Source organism: Lampris incognitus, chromosome 12 (assembly GCF_029633865.1).
Source record: "Lampris incognitus isolate fLamInc1 chromosome 12, fLamInc1.hap2, whole genome shotgun sequence".
NCBI classification, from domain to species: domain Eukaryota; kingdom Metazoa; phylum Chordata; class Actinopteri; order Lampriformes; family Lampridae; genus Lampris; species Lampris incognitus.
In genome coordinates, this window is record NC_079222.1 from 52,418,244 (window position 1) to 52,441,348 (window position 23,105).

Consider the following 23,105-nt stretch of genomic DNA (forward strand, 5'->3'; position numbering starts at 1 on the left):
TGAAAGGTTGACACAAAGTCCTCTAGGTGGCCAGGGCATAAACGTGTGCGAACAGGTTGCGGGGCAGCCTGAGGCTGGGCAGGCCGAGGTGGGGAGGGAGAAGGCAGGGGAAGCTGAGGCCCAGGAATGTCTGGGGCCCGTGTAGGAGCTGCATGAAGCCCCGGGGCGTCTCGCCATGCTGGGGGAATGGCTAAGGTTGTGTCACCAGCTGTGTGTGGCAGAGCTGACAGCTTCCGTAGACGACTGGAGTGCCACCAAGTGCCATCGCTGAGGAGGTAAGTGGCTGGGCCCAGCTGACGGGTGACTTGGAGAGGAGAGGACCAGTATGAAGCCATTTTATTGTCCCTGTGGGGCCTGCGGACCCTGACCCAGTCTGACACATTGATGTCTAGCACCCTCGTTCGTTTTGACTGGTCAAACCGTTGCTTCATCCACGTCTGCTGACGAGTGACTGAGGCTCTGACCCCAGAGGGAGGTGTGGAGGGGCGGAGCCTGTCAAGGGGCATGCACAGTTCTTGGCCTAGCATGAGAGAGGCTGGGGAGACGCCTGTGGTCGAGTGCTGTGTGGCCCGATAGTGCAGCAGAGTGTGACGGATGGCCTGCGTGAAAGTGCACCCTTGGGCCATGTGTTCTCTGAGGCCGTTCTTCAGTGACTGGTGAAAACGTTCAACGCCGCCATTGGCCTGGGGATGGTAGTACGCAGTGCGTATATGACGGATGCCCTTGCTTTCGAGATAAGCAGTGAACTCAGCAGAGACCAGCTGAGGGCCGTTGTCAGTGGTGATGGTCTTTGGGAGGCCCCAGCGAGAGAAAAGAGAGTCCAGGAAATCGATGATGATCTGTGAGGTCACAGTGCCGGAAGTGGTGAGTTCAGGCCATTTTGAGTGTAGATCGTAGGCGGTCACCATGAAGCGTTGGTGGTGGGGAACTCCATGGATCTCACCACAAATGTCCAACTGCATGTGTTCCCAGGGCTGAGAGGGCCAGGCGAGAGGTTGCAGGGGTGGGGGAGCCTGGTGGCCAGTCTTGCCACTCACAAGGCAGGCAGAACAGTCCTTCACCAGAGCCTCAATATCTCTGTCTATCCCCGGCCACCACACCAGGTCTTGGCAGCGCTGTTTCAGTTTCACAATGCCCAGGTGGCCTTCATGCGCCATATTCAAAACACGTGCACGGAGAGCAGCTGGGACCACTGTGCAAAACCCACGTGCCACGCAGGTGTCGTTCCAGCAGGAGAGCTCCTGTCTGACTCGGGCGAACGCAGCCAGCTCCTCTGGGACCTTGTGAGGCCAGCCGTTCTGGATGTGCAGAGCTGGGAGAGGACAGGGTCCTGTTCGGAGGCTGCCCTCAGCTTCTGCAGAGAGACAGTGGCCTGAAGGGGTGTGTGTAGCATTTGAACAATGTCCTTTTCCACACAGTCAGTGTCCGTCTGTGGAGCTGGGGTGGAGACAGAGCGAGAGAGCAGGTCGGCGACAACATTGTCTCTGCCTGGGGTGAACTGCAGGCTGAAGTTGTACTGGCGGAGGCGGTCAGACCAGCGGTGCAACCTCAGGGGTTTGTGGCCTGTCCCAGATGTGGACAGCAGCGCTGTCAGGGCCTGGTGATCTGTCCTGAGGGTGAAGCAGCGGCCATAGAGGTAGAGGTGCCACCTTTCACAAGCCCAGATACAGGCTAACGCCTCACGCTCACCCACGGAGTACCGCTGCTCGGTCAGGTTGAGGGCACGGGAGGCGAAGGCGATGGGCTTCTCCACACCGTTCTGGGTTTTAGACAGCACAGCCCCTATCGCTGTGGCTGATGCGTCACAGGTCACAAAGGTGGAGCTGGAGATGTCGAAGTGAGCCAACACTGGTGGTGAAGTCAGTTGAGTCTTGAGATCACGCACAGCGTCACTGCATGCCTTTGACCACACCCATGGCTCGTCCTTACACAGCAGCTGGCGCAGGGGGGTTGTGGTCGCAGAGTACTGGGGAAGAAACCTCAGGTAGTAACTTGTCATACCCAGGAAGGAGGCGACCTGGGCGGCCGAGCTGGGCTCAGGGATGGCCTGAATGGCGTCCACGTTGGATTGTAGTGGAGTTACACCGCTCGCTGACAGCCGGAACCCCACGAACTCGATGGCTGGCACAGAGAGGACACATTTCTCAGCATTGAGAGTTAGCTTGTGCTTGGACAGGGCTGCGAAGACCATGTTGAGGCGCTTGTCGTGGATTTCACTGGTGGGCCCATGTACCACTATATCATCCAGATAAATGGCCACGCCCAGTATGCCAGCCAGCACGGAGACCATGATTTTCTGGAAGCAGCTAGGGGCGGAGCTGAGACCGAAAGGCATCCTGGTGTAGCGAAACACTCCTGCATGTGTCACAAAGGCTGTGAGGTTTCGGCTGCTGGGGTGGAGGGGCACCTGTAAGTACCCCTGTCTGAGGTCGAGCTTGGAGAACACCTCAGAGCCATAGAACTGAGCAGTGAGTTCTTCTGAGGTGGGCAGTGGATACTTATCAGGGACCACTGCCTTATTTACTGTACGTAGATCGACGCAGACACGCAGGCCCCCCGACTTCTTCTTAGCCTCCACGAGGTTTGAGACCCAAGGTGACGCGTCCACCGGTTCAATGATGCCAGCTTCCAGCAGTTGTTGCAGCTCGGCGGAGACCCCATCACGGAGAGCCAACGGGATGCGACGCAGTGGTCGGATGACAGATTTCACAGCAGGGTTGAGGAGAGGTTGATGGGCGAAGGCGGAGAGGCAGCCCAGCCCCATAGACAGCGATGGCCACTTCTGCTGCCAAGGTGTGGCAACAGTCAGGATTGCTCCCCCCCTTGTGTCTAAGAGGGAGAACCCCAGAGCGGAGAACAGGTCCAGGCCCATCAGGTTGGCCCCACGGCGTGCCACATGAAAAACTGCATTGGGCACCAGCTTGGTTCCATAGTGGACAGTCACTTGGAGAGAGCCAACCAGATCGATTTTGGAGTCACCATACCCACAGAGGACAGCTGAGAGTGCGGACAGTGGCAGTGAACCGAAAAATTGACTGTAGGTATCAACATTCAGGAGAGACACACCTGCACCGGTGTCCAACAACAGGGGGATGCACACATCATTAATGTTGACTGTGCATGATTTGAATGACACTGGCCCAGAGCTCACCTTGTGAAAGACGGCGGTTGAAGACCGGGGGGTGTGGCCCTCTGACCCAGCCGGGGAAGATCGACAGACGTTGGCAAAGTGATTGTGCTTACGGCAGCTACGGCATGTCTGGCCACGGGCAGGGCAGTTCTGAGCCCTTGAAACATGAGACCGAGATCCACAGTTACCACAGGACTGTTGAGGGCGGGGCCGAGAACGCCGTCGTTGCAGTTGCAAGACATCCCCAGTGGAGTCGGCGCCCGCCTCGCTCTGGCTGGGTTGTGTCCCGAGGGGCAGCCGTGAGTAGAGGGAGGAGTCGTTGGCAGCTTGACTGGAGGTGGCCACTGTAATATTTGCTAGTAATATTTGATTTGCTAATGTCCCTTACGGCTTTCCGTAGCGCCACAACAAAGTCACGTGATGTACGTAACAACATCAGTCGGAATCCGGTCGGTGAATAAACACCCAGCACGAGAGAAGTCGTCCTTGCTTTATTAATGTTATAAGTTAACATAGCCAGAGGGCACAGATCATTACATGGTGTCAGAGTAGCGGAGTTTAAATACCCAATATGGATTCGTACGGCGTTCCAGCTCCACGGATGGACTGGGAATCGGCGAACTTACCTGAAGCATGGAGACGATTTCGACAAACAACGGAGCTAATGTTCAAGGGCCCCCTGCGCGGGAAGAACGAAGAGGAGAAATGCAGCTACCTCCTGCTCTGGATAGGGGAAAAAGGGCGCGATGTGCACAGCACTTGGACACTCAGCGGAGAACAAGCCAAGAAGCTAGAAACGTACTACGATAAGTACACTGAGTACATCACCCCCAAAGCAAACCCGATTTATGCCAGATATAAATTTCATGACAAGATGCAGGGAGAGAGTGAATCCTTCGAACAATTTGTAACTGAGCTAAAGCTCCTAGTCAAAGACTGTGGCTACCCAAATGCCGACGAGATGGTCAGGGACCGCATCGTGTTTGCCACCAACTCACCCAGAGTGAGAGAAAAGCTACTTAGCCAGGGAGCTGAGCTAACGCTAGAAAAAGCCATAGATGTAGCCCGCTCACACGAGCTAGCAAAGCAACCGCTAAAGTTTATGGGCCAGGGCAGCACACATGAAACGGTGCACGCAATAGGCAGAAAGACTTACAAACCGAACGCACCCAAAGCAGCTAACGCTAACTTCAGACAAAGGGAGGGTAACGTTAGCACCGCCGCCAGGGCGTGTAGCTATTGTGGAGGGCTACACGGCGCTAAAGCCACTTGCCCAGCTAAGGGTAAACAATGCATTAAATGCAAGAAGCTCAATCATTTTGCTAAAGTATGCAAGTCTAGCTCCCAGGGACAGACAAAGTACTACCGCGGCACAGTACATGCCGTCGGAGAGAACCCAGAAGAGTACACCACTGACAGAGAGCAGGAAGAACTGTACTTCGACAACATTACAGTGGAGAGCACCGCTGTGGGAGAACAGACAGAGCTGTACATAGACTGCATCTCAATAGAGAACAACGGAAAAAGCAACGAGCAGGCCTACGTAGAGGTTGGAATAGGCACACCTCCACAGAAGGTAAAGTTTAAACTAGACACTGGGGCACAGGCCAATACTATTCCCACCAACCTGTTCCAGGCGCTGTTCAAAAATGTGACACTGAAACCAGCAATACACAGACTCACTGAATATAGAGGAGGCGCGCTGAGCGTGAAAGGCACATGCAAACTCAAATGTAAGCACAGAGACAATGCAATGATGCTGGACTTTTACGTCATTGACACAAACGCCCCTCCAGTCATGGCAATGAAAACATGCCATGACCTAAACTTGGTAAAAATAGTGATGGCTGTGAGCGAGGAAAACAATGTCACATCACAGAGCATAATGGATGAGTATGCAGATGTTTTCCAGGGAATAGGAGAGTTCCCAGGCGAGTGCACCTTCCGCGTCACACCAGATGCAACGCCGGTCGTCTGCCCGCCACGCAGAATCCCCATCGCCCTACGCAGCAAACTGAGGGACGAGCTTGACAGCATGGAGAAAGGCAGCATAATCTGTAAGGTAACAGAACCCACAGAATGGGTGAACGCACTCGTCATTGTTGAGAAGCCAAAGACAGGCAAACTTAGAGTGTGTTTAGACCCCAGAGCTCTTAACAAAGTGATACAACGACCTCACTACCCCCTCCCCACGCTGGAGGACGCCACCACAAAGCTCGCTGGAGCTGAGTACTTTAGCGTGTTAGACGCGCGGTCAGGCTATTGGGCCATCAAACTGAGCACTGAATCCTCAATGTTGACGACATTTAACACAGTGTTTGGCAGGTATCGTTTCCTCAGACTGCCATTCGGAATCGTGTCCGCTCAAGACGAGTTCCAGAGACGCGTGGATGAAACATATGAAGGATTGGACGGTGTGACGGCCATAGTGGACGACATACTAGTGTTCGGCAAGACTAAAGAGGAACATGACCAGCGTCTCAGAGCGATGCTGAAGCGCACAAGGGAGCGAGGGGTGAGGCTCAACCCCGACAAGTGTCACATATGCGTGTCCGAGGTAAGCTACTTCGGCCACATGCTCTCACACGAAGGCATCAAACCAGACCCACACAAGGTGAAGGCGGTCAAGGACATGCAACCCCCACAGAACAAAGCAGAGCTGGAGACAGTCCTCGGCATGATCAACTACCTCGCCAGATTTGCTCCACACCTCTCACAGATAAACTCACCCCTCAGACAGCTTCTGAAACAGGACAGTGAGTTTGTGTGGGATGCAGTCCACGACAAGGCGTTCCAAGAGATGAAGAATCTCATTACACAGCACCCAGGTCCAGTACTCTCATATTTCGACCCGCAGAAAGAGCTGCGACTCCAAGTGGATGCATCCAAAAGTGGCCTTGGGGCTGTCATGCTCCAAGATGGCAAACCAATTGCCTATGCGTCCAAGTCACTCAACAGCACTGAAGAAAACTACGCACAGATTGAGAAGGAGCTCTACGCTGTGGTCTTCGGCTGCAAGAGGTTCCACAAGTACATGTACGGACGAAAAGTGATTGTGGAGTCAGACCACAAGCCTCTGGAGGCAATACTAAAAAAGCCACTGGCAGCAGCACCACCTCAGCTGCAACGGATGATCCTGGCGCTCCAAAAATACGACATCCAAATCATCCACCGCCCCGGTAAGGACATACCGGTGGCCGACACACTGTCACGCAAGTCAATAGAACACCACGACAGTGACCTACAGGAAGGGATGGAGGCCCAAGTGCACACAGTCCTCAGCAACATCCCTGTGAGCGACACAAGACTCACAGAAATCAAGCAGGAAACAGCGCAAGATCCACAGCTCACCGCACTCAGATGAGCCACACTCACTGGCTGGCCAGACACAAAGAAAAAGTGCCCGCCCAGCATCCAGGAATACTGGAACCACAGAGCAGAAATCTCAGAAATGGACGGTATCCTGTTCAAAGGTGAGAGAATCATTGTCCCCCAAAAGCTTCGCAAGGACATGATACAGCGCATCCATGCCAGCCACCTTGGCGTGGAAAAAAGCAAATGCCGAGCAAGAGACTTACTGTTCTGGCCTGGCATGGGGAAACAGATCGAGGATGCGGTAGCAGACTGCAGCATATGCCAAGAACGGCGCAGCACAAATGCAAAGGAACCAATGAGGTCACACGCCATACCCGAGCGGCCGTGGCAAGTGATAGGCACAGACCTATTCACATGGAACTCACAGGACTTCATAGTCACTGTGGACTACTACTCCAGATTCTTCGAGCTAGAGAGACTTTACAGCTGCACCTCATCTGCCGTCATCATGAAGCTGAAAGCAGCAATGGCTCGACACGGAATCCCCGAGACTATCATCAGCGACAACGGTCCGTGCTACAGCTCTGGTGAGTTCCGCAACTTCTCACAGACATGGGGTTTCTCACACACCACCACAAGCCCCCACTACCCACAGAGCAACGGCCTCTCCGAGAAGACTGTCCAGACGGCCAAACGCATCCTGGACAAAGCCAAAGCTGAGAACAAAGACCCCTACATGAGCTTACTGGAGTATCGCAACACACCGGTGGACAACCTGAAATCACCGGCACAGCTACTGATGAGTCGGAGGCTGCGGTCCATTCTCCCATCAACAGCAAAACACCTGCAGCCACAGATCTCCAGTCAGGAGGATGTTCACAAAAGGAGAGAGGTATGTCAACAGCGCCAGCAGGCGTACTACAACCGAACAGCCAAACCTCTGCCCCACCTGCCCGCAGGCACACCAATCCGCTTCCGGCAGGAGGATGGATCCTGGAGACCTGCAACTGTGGAAAGACCAGCGAACACAGACAGGAGCTACCACATCCAAACCATAGAAGGTCAGATCTACCGACGCAACCGTCAACACCTGCGACAAAGCAGAGTGAACACTCACACTACACACACACACACTTCACAGCAGACTGTTACCAGCGCTAACAACAACACACAAGCCCATCAGCAGGAGCATGCTGAACCTCCAGACACGAACAATCAGCGACAACCAGACACACAGCCTGGTTACACCACGAGGTCAGGTCGCACGATCAAACCAAGACAAATCCTTGACTTATGAATGTTAAAAAAGAGAGAATTGTACACCAACCTGTACTATACCTGCTATGTTTTGAAAAGAAATATTTACAGCGTTCACTTACCTTGTGTACCTACCTGCTGTTTGCAGTTACCAGTAATGAAATGAAAAAAAAAAGATGAACTGTTATTACGGTGTCACATTTAGACAGTGAAGGAAATGTTTTACACTACTTTGTTGCAGTCCAGTTATATAAGAGTTCCACTTTCATATTCTTTCTTATTAAGATTGTATTCGCTTATAAACGTGCTCAACGTGGTCTGTATCTCTGCAGAGAAAGCAGCACTTTTCAGAAAAAGGGAGATGTAATATTTGCTAGTAATATTTGATTTGCTAATGTCCCTTACGGCTTTCCGTAGCGCCACAACAAAGTCACGTGATGTACGTAACAACGTGAGTGGGAATCCGGTCGATGAATAAACACCCAGCACGAGAGAAGTCGTCCTTGCTTTATTAATGTTATAAGTTAACATAGCCAGAGGGCACAGATCATTACAGTGAGGACCTGGGCTCTGCTCCCACTAAGATCACCGGCCAAACCCCAAACCAGTCCCCTGGCCTCCAGCACACCAGTGCACTCACATCAGTACATGCACACACACCAGTATACACACAGATACACCTCCAGCACACACACCAGTAGACACACCCCCTCTACCCCCTCCTACCCTCCAACCTCACCTCCTATCCCACTGACCCCCCCAACCACTGCCTCCTACTCCCACCCACCCCCTCTACCCAGGCACGGATTAACCAACCATAGGCCCCTGGGCTGCCCACCTTATTGAGGCCCCCAAGCCCCTATACCTCGTCCAAAACACATACATTTCTGCATGAAAACAAACTGACTTAATTGTTTATTGCATCTCAATTCACCTACACCATATTCATAAAGACAACGCCTCTACATTTTACTGAAATACCGTCTGCGCTACAAACAGCAGTGTCACGTTTTACTGTCAGAATACATCACCGCAACTTGAGATCAGAATTATAACACACATTAAGTCACTCCCTCAACTTGTCAGGGCCACTCTACCAGTCAAATTCACAATCCAACAGTTAGCAATATGGTCAGTGTCAACCTGCAATCGAACAACATTGTCTAAGTAGCAGCTAGCTATTGCTATTAAACAAATACAGCAAATTAAAGCCTACCTTAAAAGCATTTCCTCCTGGTTTTTCGGGCTGCAAAATCTGCGATTATGTCTGAAATCCAGGGCCCGGAGCAGGTCACTCTCAAGTGACATTAAAGTCAAATAGTTCAGTCTCTCCTGATGCATTTTAGATCGCAGTCTGGTTTTCACCAGAGCCGACTTTGAAACAGATCTCTCACCTCCCGCGTTGGTTACCGCTACAGTCCAGAACAGCCGCAGTGCAACGTCTCCACTTGGAAACACAGCCTGCACATTCCTTCGCCTCAGCAGCAGCAGCAGCAGCAGCAGCAGCAGCAGCAGCAGCAGCAGCAGCAGCAGCAGCAGCAGCAGCAGCAGCAGCAGCAGCAGCAGCAGCAGCAGCAATGTCTTCGCAGATTTCTTCTCCTCATTTCTGATGAATTCCCTGAACTGGGCCAGCTCATCCGCAAAATCGTTTTGCAAATCCGTGCGGTATTTCTTTTGCAGATTAAGTGCAGAAGAACGGAGGTCCTGTGGGGGGGGGGGAGGTTATGTAGAGTGTTTAAAAATCCAAAGTGGTGGTTAACCTCCTTGTACGACTTAGACCTTCGATCTAGCTCCGCGACAAGTTTGTCAGTGATGGTGAAGACCCCCACGGAAAGGGTTTGTCAGTGATAGTGAAGACCCCCACGGAAAGGGTTTGTCAGTGATGGTGAAGACCCCCACGGAAAGGGTTTGTCAGTGATGGTGAAGACCCCCACGGAAAGGGTTTGTCAGTGATGGTGAAGACCCCCACTGAAAGGGTTTGTCAGTGATGGTGAAGACCCCCACTGAAAGGGTTTGTCAGTGATGGTGAAGACCCCCACGGAAAGGGTTTGTCAGTGATGGTGAAGACCCCCACGGAAAGGGTTTGTCAGTGATGGTGAAGACCCCCACGGAAAGGGTTTGTCAGTGATGGTGAAGACCCCCACGGAAAGGGTTTGTCAGTGATAGTGAAGACCCCCACGGAAAGGGTTTGTCAGTGATAGTGAAGACCCCCACGGAAAGGGTTTGTCAGTGATGGTGAAGACCCCCACGGAAAGGGTTTGTCAGTGATGGTGAAGACCCCCACGGAAAGGGTTTGTCAGTGATGGTGAAGACCCCCACGGAAAGGGTTTGTCAGTGATGGTGAAGACCCCCACGGAAAGGGTTTGTCAGTGATAGTGAAGACCCCCACGGAAAGGGTTTGTCAGTGATGGTGAAGACCCCCACGGAAAGGGTTTGTCAGTGATGGTGAAGACCCCCACTGAAAGGGTTTGTCAGTGATGGTGAAGACCCCCACGGAAAGGGTTTGTCAGTGATGGTGAAGACCCCCACGGAAAGGGTTTGTCAGTGATGGTGAAGACCCCCACGGAAAGGGTTTGTCAGTGATGGTGAAGACCCCCACGGAAAGGGTTTGTCAGTGATGGTGAAGACCCCCACGGAAAGGGTTTGTCAGTGATGGTGAAGACCCCCACGGAAAGGGTTTGTCAGTGATGGTGAAGACCCCCACGGAAAGGGTTTGTCAGTGATGGTGAAGACCCCCACGGAAAGGGTTTGTCAGTGATGGTGAAGACCCCCACGGAAAGGGTTTGTCAGTGATGGTGAAGACCCCCACGGAAAGGGTTTGTCAGTGATGGTGAAGACCCCCACGGAAAGGGTTTGTCAGTGATGGTGAAGACCCCCACTGAAAGGGTTTGTCAGTGATAGTGAAGACCCCCACGTAAAAGGGTTTGTCAGTGATGGTGAAGACCCCCACGGAAAGGGTTTGTCAGTGATGGTGAAGACCCCCACGGAAAGGGTTTGTCAGTGATGGTGAAGACCCCCACGGAAAGGGTTTGTCAGTGATTGTGAAGACCCCCACGAAAAGGGTTTGTCAGTGATGGTGAAGACCCCCACGGAAAGGGTTTGTCAGTGATGGTGAAGACCCCCACGGAAAGGGTTTGTCAGTGATGGTGAAGACCCCCACGGAAAGGGTTTGTCAGTGATGGTGAAGACCCCCACGGAAAGGGTTTGTCAGTGATAGTGAAGACCCCCACGGAAAGGGTTTGTCAGTGATGGTGAAGACCCCCACGGAAAGGGTTTGTCAGTGATGGTGAAGACCCCCACGGAAAGGGTTTGTTAGTGATGGTGAAGACCCCCACTGAAAGGGTTTGTCAGTGATGGTGAAGACCCCCACGGAAAGGGTTTGTCAGTGATGGTGAAGACCCCCACGGAAAGGGTTTGTCAGTGATGGTGAAGACCCCCACGGAAAGGGTTTGTCAGTGATGGTGAAGACCCCCACGGAAAGGGTTTGTCAGTGATGGTGAAGACCCCCACGGAAAGGGTTTGTCAGTGATGGTGAAGACCCCCACGGAAAGGGTTTGTCAGTGATAGTGAAGACCCCCACGGAAAGGGTTTGTCAGTGATAGTGAAGACCCCCACGGAAAGGGTTTGTCAGTGATGGTGAAGACCCCCACGGAAAGGGTTTGTCAGTGATGGTGAAGACCCCCACGGAAAGGGTTTGTCAGTGATGGTGAAGACCCCCACGGAAAGGGTTTGTCAGTGATGGTGAAGACCCCCACGGAAAGGGTTTGTCAGTGATAGTGAAGACCCCCACGGAAAGGGTTTGTCAGTGATGGTGAAGACCCCCACGGAAAGGGTTTGTCAGTGATGGTGAAGACCCCCACTGAAAGGGTTTGTCAGTGATGGTGAAGACCCCCACGGAAAGGGTTTGTCAGTGATGGTGAAGACCCCCACGGAAAGGGTTTGTCAGTGATGGTGAAGACCCCCACGGAAAGGGTTTGTCAGTGATGGTGAAGACCCCCACGGAAAGGGTTTGTCAGTGATGGTGAAGACCCCCACGGAAAGGGTTTGTCAGTGATGGTGAAGACCCCCACGGAAAGGGTTTGTCAGTGATGGTGAAGACCCCCACGGAAAGGGTTTGTCAGTGATGGTGAAGACCCCCACGGAAAGGGTTTGTCAGTGATGGTGAAGACCCCCACGGAAAGGGTTTGTCAGTGATGGTGAAGACCCCCACGGAAAGGGTTTGTCAGTGATGGTGAAGACCCCCACGGAAAGGGTTTGTCAGTGATGGTGAAGACCCCCACGGAAAGGGTTTGTCAGTGATGGTGAAGACCCCCACTGAAAGGGTTTGTCAGTGATAGTGAAGACCCCCACGTAAAAGGGTTTGTCAGTGATGGTGAAGACCCCCACGGAAAGGGTTTGTCAGTGATGGTGAAGACCCCCACGGAAAGGGTTTGTCAGTGATGGTGAAGACCCCCACGGAAAGGGTTTGTCAGTGATTGTGAAGACCCCCACGAAAAGGGTTTGTCAGTGATGGTGAAGACCCCCACGGAAAGGGTTTGTCAGTGATGGTGAAGACCCCCACGGAAAGGGTTTGTCAGTGATGGTGAAGACCCCCACGGAAAGGGTTTGTCAGTGATGGTGAAGACCCCCACGGAAAGGGTTTGTCAGTGATAGTGAAGACCCCCACGGAAAGGGTTTGTCAGTGATGGTGAAGACCCCCACGGAAAGGGTTTGTCAGTGATTGTGAAGACCCCCACGGAAAGGGTTTGTCAGTGATGGTGAAGACCCCCACGGAAAGGGTTTGTCAGTGATGGTGAAGACCCCCACGGAAAGGGTTTGTCAGTGATGGTGAAGACCCCCACGGAAAGGGTTTGTCAGTGATAGTGAAGACCCCCACGGAAAGGGTTTGTCAGTGATGGTGAAGACCTCCACGGAAAGGGTTTGTCAGTGATGGTGAAGACCCCCACGGAAAGGGTTTGTCAGTGATGGTGAAGACCCCCACGGAAAGGGTTTGTCAGTGATGGTGAAGACCCCCACGGAAAGGGTTTGTCTGTGATGGTGAAGACCCCCACGGAAAGGGTTTGTCAGTGATGGTGAAGACCCCCACGGAAAGGGTTTGTCAGTGATGGTGAAGACCCCCACGGAAAGGGTTTGTCAGTGATGGTGAAGACCCCCACGGAAAGGGTTTGTCAGTGATAGTGAAGACCCCCACGGAAAGGGTTTGTCAGTGATGGTGAAGACCTCCACGGAAAGGGTTTGTCAGTGATGGTGAAGACCCCCACGGAAAGGGTTTGTCAGTGATGGTGAAGACCCCCACGGAAAGGGTTTGTCTGCCTGACATTGACATGTGACAGTCAGGTTCTGATGATTCATCACAGTGTTTTTTTCGTTTTGACTCGCGTTGCGTGTCCGATGTGTAGAGTTGTGAAACTGAGGGCGACAAGCATTTTGCTGCCGACTCAAAGCGCTCAAACTGATCCCGCAGCCCAGCTACAAATGCTCTTAATGAGCGCTCGCGCACCAAACCAGCGGCGTTGCATAGACCAGGCTCCACGGCCTGGAGGGAAGTGCTTGTCTTTGGGGTTCGGGTTGGAGAACAGTATTCCACAAGCTGCAAAGGAAGGCCGTCTCGAGATGTTCCGTCTTCTTGTTGAGTGCTCGTGCCTCATTACGAGTGGTCAGATTTTGGTTTGGGTCATCAGATATTGTTTTGATAGACTGCTGGATATTAACATAATTCAGGCAGAGTGCCTTTGTAGCTTGGGCATGCGCGGACCACCGCGTGTCGGACAGGCTTTTAAGCGTCTCAATTGGCTTGTTATCGTTTGGCTGTAACCCCGAGGTAACCATTTGGCAGCGCGAGGTTGACTTGGAGCACCAAAGAAAAACACTCGCCTGTCTCAAGACAGCAGGTAACACTTGTCACTCCCACTAAACTGAGCGTAGGGCGGCAGCGCCCGGAAGCCACCCCACTCGTGGATTAATCTGCCGTATGCGTGACTGCAACCTTTGGTACGACCCTGCCATGCTGCTAGCGAGCATTGTCATAGCACTGGGCTCTGCAGCTGGCTATATCGATGTCCATCTCCTGCAAAGCAGCGAGAACTGAACTGCACGACGCTTCTCCTGCACGTGTGGCTGGCTGTTGGTTAGAACGTCAGGAAACGCTCCTCAATGGATCCGTCGGGCGACACGTGACATAACGCATAATGAACGTAAGTTGATCTACGTGCGAAACATCAGGAGTCGAGTGGACACTGATGGAGAAGTACTTTGCGATCTTCAGTTGACTTATTATTTCTGAAAGCACCTTTTGTCCCGTCAGCCCGATAAATTCTTCACAAATATTTGAAGAAAGGTAGGAAGGATTTCCTCGGCCAGCGCTCCCCTATTTATTGATGTGTGCTTTTAGAAAAGGATCAAATTGGCTTATCACTTCTAACATGCCTAAATAATTGCCATTACTTGGAAGACCAAATAACTCGCTGTCACCCCTAAAAGGCAGCCCACGCTCGGATAAAAACTTAATAACTGCCACCACCCGTTTGAGCACATCTTTCCAGCAATCACATTCACTCTCCAATGGCTTTTTCAGATCTGAATCGATCCGTCCTTGATCTGCCGGCCTAGCAATCCACGCAAGCATCGCCTTCCTGTGGCAGTCAGAGCCTTCATGCTCAACTATGCCATCATGGGCATGTTTCCAATCATTATAGCCATTATTAACACATGGCTTTGAATGTGATGTTATGTCCCCGAACAAGCGACAGACGAAACAAAACACCACTCCTTTAGATGGGGAGTAAAGGAGCCACTCACGCCCCACATATTCTCCATTAACAAGCTTTCCATTGAATAAAGTTTTTGAAAAACACCGCTTTTGGTGTTTATATTGTCTCTCAGAAGCTGAGAAATCCACGTTTTTATTCTGGCATGATTCTGGCCCTTTACTCGCCCAATAAGTCCGCACATCTTCATTAATGTTACCCCAGCGTGCTGCGTCTGTACTGTATGGATCCTCATCCACGTTTGACCTGGCAGCTTGATCGGGGTGGCTAACTGCTGCTGCTACATCATTAGCATTAGTAGCCAAGGGCTCTGCAGTCGATTCTCTGGGGTCGATTCTGTGATGTTGAAGCCCGCGTTCTCGTCGCTATGCTGTTTGACCGGATCTTCGCCTGGGTCGGCTGATGGTGTGCTGTTGGGAGCAGCAGGGCTAGTGAGTGCTGCTGCTGGCTGCTGCCGGGCCTGGAAGTGCTGCTGCTGCTGCTGCTGGGCCTGGAAGTGCTGCTGCTGGGCCTGGAAGTGCTGCTGCTGCTTCTGCTGCTGGATGATTAGCAGCGCTGCCACTTGTAGCTGGGTCGAGCTCTTTGGCAGCGGCGCTCAAATTTTTCCCCACGGGCAACTGATCAGCAGGAGCCTTACGGAAATATCCAGTAAGTTTCGGAATCTTTTTAAGCAGTTCTTGCTCACAAAGCTCCTTGAGTTTCTGTGTCTTTCTTTTTTGATAACCACTTTCAAATTTACGCGGCGGCTGAGACTCTGACATTTTGATTGCATCGATTTGAATTCGTAAACTAGCTGTCGTTTTCCCCCAATCTCAAAACCAACGTGCACCTGCGCATTGCATACCACTTTTGAACAGAACATGGCCCCTGATTGGTTATAAACGAGGTCAGCTAAGGTAGCATTTAGATACACGTACAACCCATGGTCAGCTAAGGTAACGTGAACATAAAGACACACGTTGCCATTTCGACGATAGACTACAAGCACCATTTGGAGGGGGAGGGGGCTCTGATTTGGGGGAGATTTCGGACTTGGGGCCTCTAAAAACATGAAAGTATATACGTTTTCCCCTTCTATCATAGGCCGTCTCTCCTGATTGGCCCCTGGGCTCAAGCCCAGGTAAGCCCGTGCATAGATCCGTGCCTGCCTCTACCCCCCAACCACCCCCTCCTACCCCCAACCACTCTGATCTCTTTTCTTCGTTTCAGGACACGCAGAAAGAGGAAGCAGAGGATGAGCTGCAGCAGGCCACCTTGGCGATTTTTGTGACGAGGAAGGAGGACGACGATCAACTTCGTCGCCTAGACGACATCGGAGTTGTCGTCGTTATAGACTGCATTTAGTCTTAAGTTGGATGGTTGTTTTTGTCACGCGACCTCTTCATTCAAAAACAATTTCAGACCCAACGGTCGTTTTTAATCTTTGGCCCCTCCTGCTCCCATCCACCCTCCTCTACCCCCCAACCATCCCGCCAACCACCCCTCTTACCCCCACACCATCCAAACCAAACACTCCTACCCGTCAACTACCCCCCAACCATCCCTTCCTACTCCCACCCACCCCCTCTACCCCCCAACTACCCCTTCCCCCTCCTATCCCACTGACCCTCCCACTACCCCCACCCCTTCCTACCACCCGTTAACGATTCCCACTCCAGTTGGGGGTTAAGGTGCATTCAATTCGGACGTTGGGGCTGCCCGCGCCGCCCGCAAATTAAGGTTAGGGTTAGGAGTGTGGTTAAAGAATGGGTTCACCAAATAACGCATAAAGCTGTATTTATAGAGTCCCTAGCATGTTTCTGAGACGTACACTTCAAATTTCTCAAGTACAACCACTCCTGACCTTGGGCTGATTTTCGAGTCCGCACGTCATTATAGGGTAGTATAAGACTCTATAATGATATGTATGTATTTCCCTGATGAACAACCACTTATTCATATTATTGCAGGTCTAATGTTTTAAATATGTATTACAGTATTTCCTGTTTTGTTTGCTTTGAGGGACTTTTTGTTACGGCTCTCAAATGAAGACCAGAGGCCAGTGTAGTGAAACCCAAAGGACAGACAGACAACAGAGCACCGGGATAACCTGAAGGGCGATTTTAATGCAGGAAAAATAAACAATCCTGCCACAGGGATAATAACAGGGGAATCTCAGGTGGGGGTTGTTGAGACGATGTGCGTGCGCCTGGCTACCAAAGTCCAAATCCGTAGAGCGAGGGGTTGTCCGAGGAAGTCCGGGTCCGAGATCCAGGAAGTCAAGTCCGAGAGGAGGGGTCCAGGTAGAGAGACACAGAGGGAGATGGCTGGAGAGGTGCGGGGAAAAACGTGAAGGTCGCTGGGGACGAGGAGCGAGGGAGATGCGGGGAGCCGGGGAAGTCGTGGAGGGAGATTGCTGGAGAGGTCCAGGGAAAACGTGAAGGTTGCTGGGGACGAGGAGCGAGGGAGACGCGGGGAGCCGTGGAAGTCGCGGAGGGGGGGATTTTGGGAGGAAAAAGAGAGACACGAATATGAGACACTGGGGAATAAACGGAATAGCAAGAGGGCAAGCAACGCTGGAGGGCTTGTCAGAGCTTTACCGCAGGGTTCAGTATGTCGACGCAAGGAGAGATGTTCTGGCGGGCTTCTTGTAGAGGGCTGCCTGATTGCCGCAGGTGTGCCTGATGGATGATGGCAAACACCTGGTGCAGCGCAGCGCTCGTCTCCTCAGAGCGCAAGCTGAGCGCTCGGACGTTTCCGGCACGTCCGAGTTGGGGGAGTGGCTTGAATGTGCCGGGGAGGCAGCTCGGGGCGGTGTAACCACAACACTTTTATTCTGAAATTACAAATTGATTCTTAGTATTTCCTATCGCGAACGAACGAAAGAATATTAACGGTGAAATGAAATCTCATTAAGTCGAATTTTATTGTATTAGCACTGTAGCTCCTCTAGCAATGAACACGATGAGGCATGAGTTCTCGGTTTAGAATACTGGGCTTTATTGTCTTGGTTGGACAAACCCAGGATTCTAAACCGAGAACTCATGCCTCATCGTGTTCATTGCTAGAGGAGCTACAGTAAAAAACTCGTAGGCTGACTATGACACTAGAGGGGCTAGTAGGTCTTCTTTTGCTTGTAAACTTTCTTGTTCTTCTTTACAATTCGATCATGAAATAATAAATCTCTTAATATTTATTTGCGCTTGAAATATGACCTCGTTTTTCGCGCTTGTCTGAGTTTACATTAATCAATCCCCTGGTAACGTCATGAAGATTAGATCCGCCCCGGTGAAAGCCTACTCAATGTGAGGTAAGGTAGGAACCAAAAACCAATGCTGTGCTCAACTGATGTGAAGCAGTTACAAGCACCCTCCGAAGAGGCACAAGGTTAGTGTTATTTGTATTGTATTGTGTGTTTTTGTGCTTTGATGTAATTTTGAAGCCTTAAGGAATTTCATAGCTCTTCTAAGTTGAGTATCTGTTAACAGATGTGAGCTAATGCTAAGCTAGGGTAATGCTTGAAGCTACATGGCTATATAGTTAATGTATTTCTGTTTGTGCTTTATATTTAGCTCTTATGGTGGTTTGGAGTTTTTAAATAAATGAGAAATCATCAGTTGAAGTGTTAACCATCATTCAGTGGGGATGCTACAATATATATTATATATTTCATATATATATATAAAATCCAGTAAGTCAAGTAAATTCTTTATGAGAGAGTACAAGTCTGTTTCATGCCATAAGCAATCGTCAGCTGTCAATAAAGCTACTCGAGGAAAGGACATACCATTTACTGCCTCGTCCATTTACTGCAATGTCTTCATTGCAGCCTTGATGCTGCACGCCGGAGAAAACACAAAACACAATTATATCTGTAATTGAATGATCAGTTCTGTACCCAGAGAACAAGGCTCCCTGTTGAATTTGTAGCGAGAGAACAAGGCTCCCTGTTGAACTTGTAGCCAGAGAACAAGGCTTCCTGTTGAACTTGTAGCCAGAGAACAAGGCTTCCTGTTGAACTTGTAGCCAGAGAGCAAGGCTCCCTGTTGAACTTGTAGCCAGAGAACAAGGCTTCCTGTTGAACTTGTAGCCAGAGAACAAGGCTCCCTGTTGAACTTGTAGCCAGAGAACAAGGCTACTTTTGGAACCTGTAGCCAGATAACAAGGCTACATTTGGAACCTGTAGCCAAAGAACAGGGTTGGCCATAGAACAAGGCCAGTAAATTATTTTTAGTCAACCTAAATATGGTTCTGTACGCCTCATCTTCAAAACCATCAGGACAAAGAGAGTCGAGATAACGTATCTGTCTCTCCGCTACCAATATAAGCTGCAGTGGATATTTTGTCAATATTTACAATTACAATTTCAATTCTGGAGTGAGTTTGATGACGTGGTGGAGAGGGTACTGAAGGAGGAGATAGTGGTGATTGGAGCGGACTTCAATGGACATGTTGGTGAAGGGAACAGAGGTGATGGGTAGGTATGGTGTCAAGGAGAGAAATGTGGAAGGACAGATGGCGGTGGATTTTGCGAAAAGGATGGAAATGGCTGTGGTGAATACATATTTCAAGAAGAGGGAGGAACACAGGGTGACGTACAAGAGTGGAGGGAAGTGCACACAGGTGGACTATACACTCACCGGCCACTTTATTAGGCACACCCGTCCAACTGCTCGTTAACGCAAATTTCTAATCAGCCAATCACATGGCAGCAACTCAGTGCATTTAGGCATGTAGACATGGTCAAGACGATCTGCTGCAGTTCAAACCGAGCATCAGAATGGGGAAGAAAGGTGATTTAAGTGACTTTGAACGTGGCATGGTTGTTGGTGCCAGACGGGCTGGTCTGAGTATTTCAGAAACTGCTGATCTACTGGGATTTTCACGCACAACCATCTCTAGGGTTTACAGAGAATGGTCCCGAAAAAGAGAAAATATCCAGTGAGCGGCAGTTCTGTGGGCGAAAATGCCTTGTTGATGCCAGAGGTCAGAGGAGAATGACCAGACTGGTTCGAGCTGATAGAAAGGCAACAGTAACTCAAATAACCACTCATTACAACCGAGGTATGCAGAAGAGCATCTCTGAACGCACAACACGTCGAACCTTGAGGCAGATGGGCTACAGCAGCAGAAGACCACACCGGGGGCCACTCCTGTCAGCTAAGAACAGGGAACTGAGGCTACAATTCGCACAGGCTCACCAAAATTGGACAATAGAAGATTGGAAAAACGTTGCCTGGTCTGATGGGTCTCGATTTCTGCTGCGACATTCGGATGGCAGGGTCAGAATTTGGCGTCAACAACATGAAAGCATGGATCCATCCTGCCTTGTATCAACGGTTCAGGCTGCTGGTGGTGGTGTAATGGTGTGGGGGATATTTTCTTGGCACACTTTGGGCCCCTTAGTACCAATTGAGCATCGTGTCAACGCCACAGCCTACCTGAGTATTGTTGCTGACCATGTCCATCCCTTTATGACCACAGCGTTCCCATCTTCTGATGGCTACTTCCAGCAGGATAACGCGCCATGTCATAAAGCTCGAATCATCTCAGACTGGTTTCTTGAACATGACAATGAGTTCACTGTACTCAAATGGCCTCCACAGTCACCAGATCTCAATCCAATAGAGCACCTTTGGGATATGGTGGACCGGGAGATTCGCATCATGGATGTGCAGCCGACAAATCTGCAGCAACTGCGTGATGCTATCATGTCAATATGGACCAAACTCCCTGAGGAATGTTTCCAGTACCTTGTTGAATCTATGCCACGAAGGATTAAGGCAGTTCTGAAGGCAAAAGGGGGTCCAACCCGGTACTAGCAAGGTGTACCTAATAAAGTGGCCAGTGAGTGTATCTTATGTAGAAGGCACGACCTAAAAGGGATTGGAGACTGCAAGGTGGTGACAGGGGAGAACGTAGCTAGGCAGCATCAGATGGTGGTCTGTAGGATGACTTTGGAGACCAAGAAGAGGAAGCGAGTGAAGGCAGAGCCGAAGATCAAATGGTGGAAGTTGAAGAAGGAAGACTGTTATGTGGAGTTCAGGCAGGAGTTAAGACAGGCACTGGGTGATAGTGAAGAGTTGCCGGATGGCTGGGCAACCACTGCAGAAATAGTGAGGGAGACAGCTGGGAAGGTACTTGGTGTGTCATCAGGACAGAGGAAGGCAGACAAGGAGACTTGGTGGTGGAACGAGGAACTGCAGCAAATTATACAGAGGAAGAGGTTGGCAAAGAAGAAGTGGGATAGACAGAGATGAAGAAAGTAGACAGGAGTACAAAGAGACGCAGCATAAAGCGAAGAGAGAGGACGCAAAGGCAAATGAAAAGGTGTAAGGTGAGTTGTATGACAGGTTAGACACTAAGGAAGGAGAGAAGGACTTGTACCGATTGGCTAGACAGAGGGACCGAGCTGCGAAGGATGTGCAGCAAGTTAGGGAGATCAAGGATAGAGATGGAAATTTGCTGACAAGTGAGGAGAGTGTGCTGAGAAGGTGGAAGGAATACTTTGAGGGGCTGATGAATGAAGAAAATTAGAGAGAGAGAAGGTTGGATGGTGTGGGGATAGTGAATCAGGAAGTGCAGTGGATTAGCAAGGAGGAAGTGAGAGAAACTATGAAGAGGACGAAGAGTGGAAAGGCAGTTGGTCCTGATGGCCTGTGGAGGCATGGAGATGTTTAGGAGAGATGACAGTGGGGTTTTTAACTAGATTGTTTAACACAATCGTGGAAAGTGAAAGGATGCCTGAGGAGTGGAGAAGAAGCATACTGGTAGTGATTTTCAAGAACAAGGGCGATGTGCAGAACTGTAGCAACTAAAGAGGTATAAAGTTGATCATCCACAGCATGAAGATATGGGAAAGAGTAATAGAAGCTAGGTTAAGAGGAGGGGCGACGATCAGCGAGCAGCAGTATGGTTTCATGCCTCGAAAGAGCACCATAGATGTAATGTTTGAAGAGAAGAGTGTCAGGAGTGATTTGCGACAGAAGGGTACCAGCAAGAGTTAAAGGGAAGATGGTTGTGAGACCAGCTATGTTGTATGGTTTGGAGACAGTGGCCCTGACGAAAAGACAGGAGGCGGAGCTGGAGGTGGCAGAATTGAAGATGCTAAGATTTTCACTTGGAGTGATGAAGAAGGACAGGATTAGGAACGATTATATTTGAAGGACTGCTCAAATTGTACGGTTTGGAGACAAAGCAAGAGAGGCAAGATTGAGATGGCTTGGACTTGTGTGGAGGAGAGACGCTGGGTATATTGGAAGAAGGATGCTGAATATGGAGCTGCAAGGGAAGAGGAAAAGAGAAAGGCCAAAGAGGAGGTTTATGGATGTGGTGAGTGAAGATATGCAGGTGGCTGGTGTGACAGAGGAAGATGCAGAAGACAGGAAGAAATGGAAACGGATGATCCGCTGTGCCGACCCCTAAAGGTGGCAGCCGAAAGTAGTAGTAGATTTACAATTACAATTTCATTTAGCAGACGCTTTTATCCGAAGCGACGTACATCTGAGAGTTAATACAACACACAAGCAAGGATCTAGTCAGGAGGCGACAACTGAAGTAAGTGTAAAAAAAACTACAGAAAAGAAGAGTCTGGCTAGTGACTTAGGGCCCCGCTGTGGTGGAAGTGCCAGGCGCCTTTCATTGGCAGAGCATAGTGAGTGGGACCGAGTGTAGACCTGAATGAGGGAGGCCAGGCAGGCGGGAGCCGTTTTAGTTGATGTTTTGTAAGGGAGCATTAAGGTTATTCTGTCCCTCATATTATACTTTCATATTCATTAGTTAATTTGTTGATAGATTTAAACTAGATTTAGCAAACGAGTGCTTTAATGCTGAGGTTATGTGTTTATTGCATGCAGCTTTACTATGCTGTTCCCAGTTCTGTGGTCAATAGTCCCACCTACTGGTAGAAAAACTTACATTACAAGTAAGTTTTGTTTTGGTAGCCATTTTAGTTCGAGCATTCGGAGTGGATGGATAGTGATACGTGCGCCTATCTTTTCCTTCGTTTACTGCCCTTGGCACAGGGTAATCTGTAAGTTCCCTGCTAGATAATGAAGTTTTATTATATATTCTAGCTTTATGAATCGAGTTTCATCCTTTTATACTGCATTTACATGTTCGGATAGTATGAGCTAACTGATTGCTAACTTACCGTAACCTAGAATGTCATTACATGTTAGCCGCGTGCGTAGCAGAATTATTTTATTGTTACATATTTGACTTACCTTCTATGTGCCCAGCTGTCTTAGAGCAGTTTGAGCCCATGTCCCTCTCCTTTATATCTGAGGTAGTTAACCATTTGAGGCCTTCACATTTCCCCCTTGACAGTATTCCACCCAGAATGTTCAAGGATGTTTTTATCACTGTTGGGTCTTGTATTGTAAATTTGATAAACACCTTTCTTCTCTCAGACTGTGTTCCTGCTGCTTTCAAACATGCTGTAGTACAGCCCCTCATCAAAAAGAGCAATCTTGAGCCCTCTGTTCTTTCTAATTTTAGGCCAATTTCTACACTGCCTTTTCTTTCAAGTCTTAGAGAAAAACAGTTTATGTACAATTACAAACACACCTAGAAATTAATGGCATTTGTGAAAAGTTCCAGTCTGGTTTCAAATCACGTCACAGCACTGAAACATCCCTTTTAAGAGTTTTTAATGA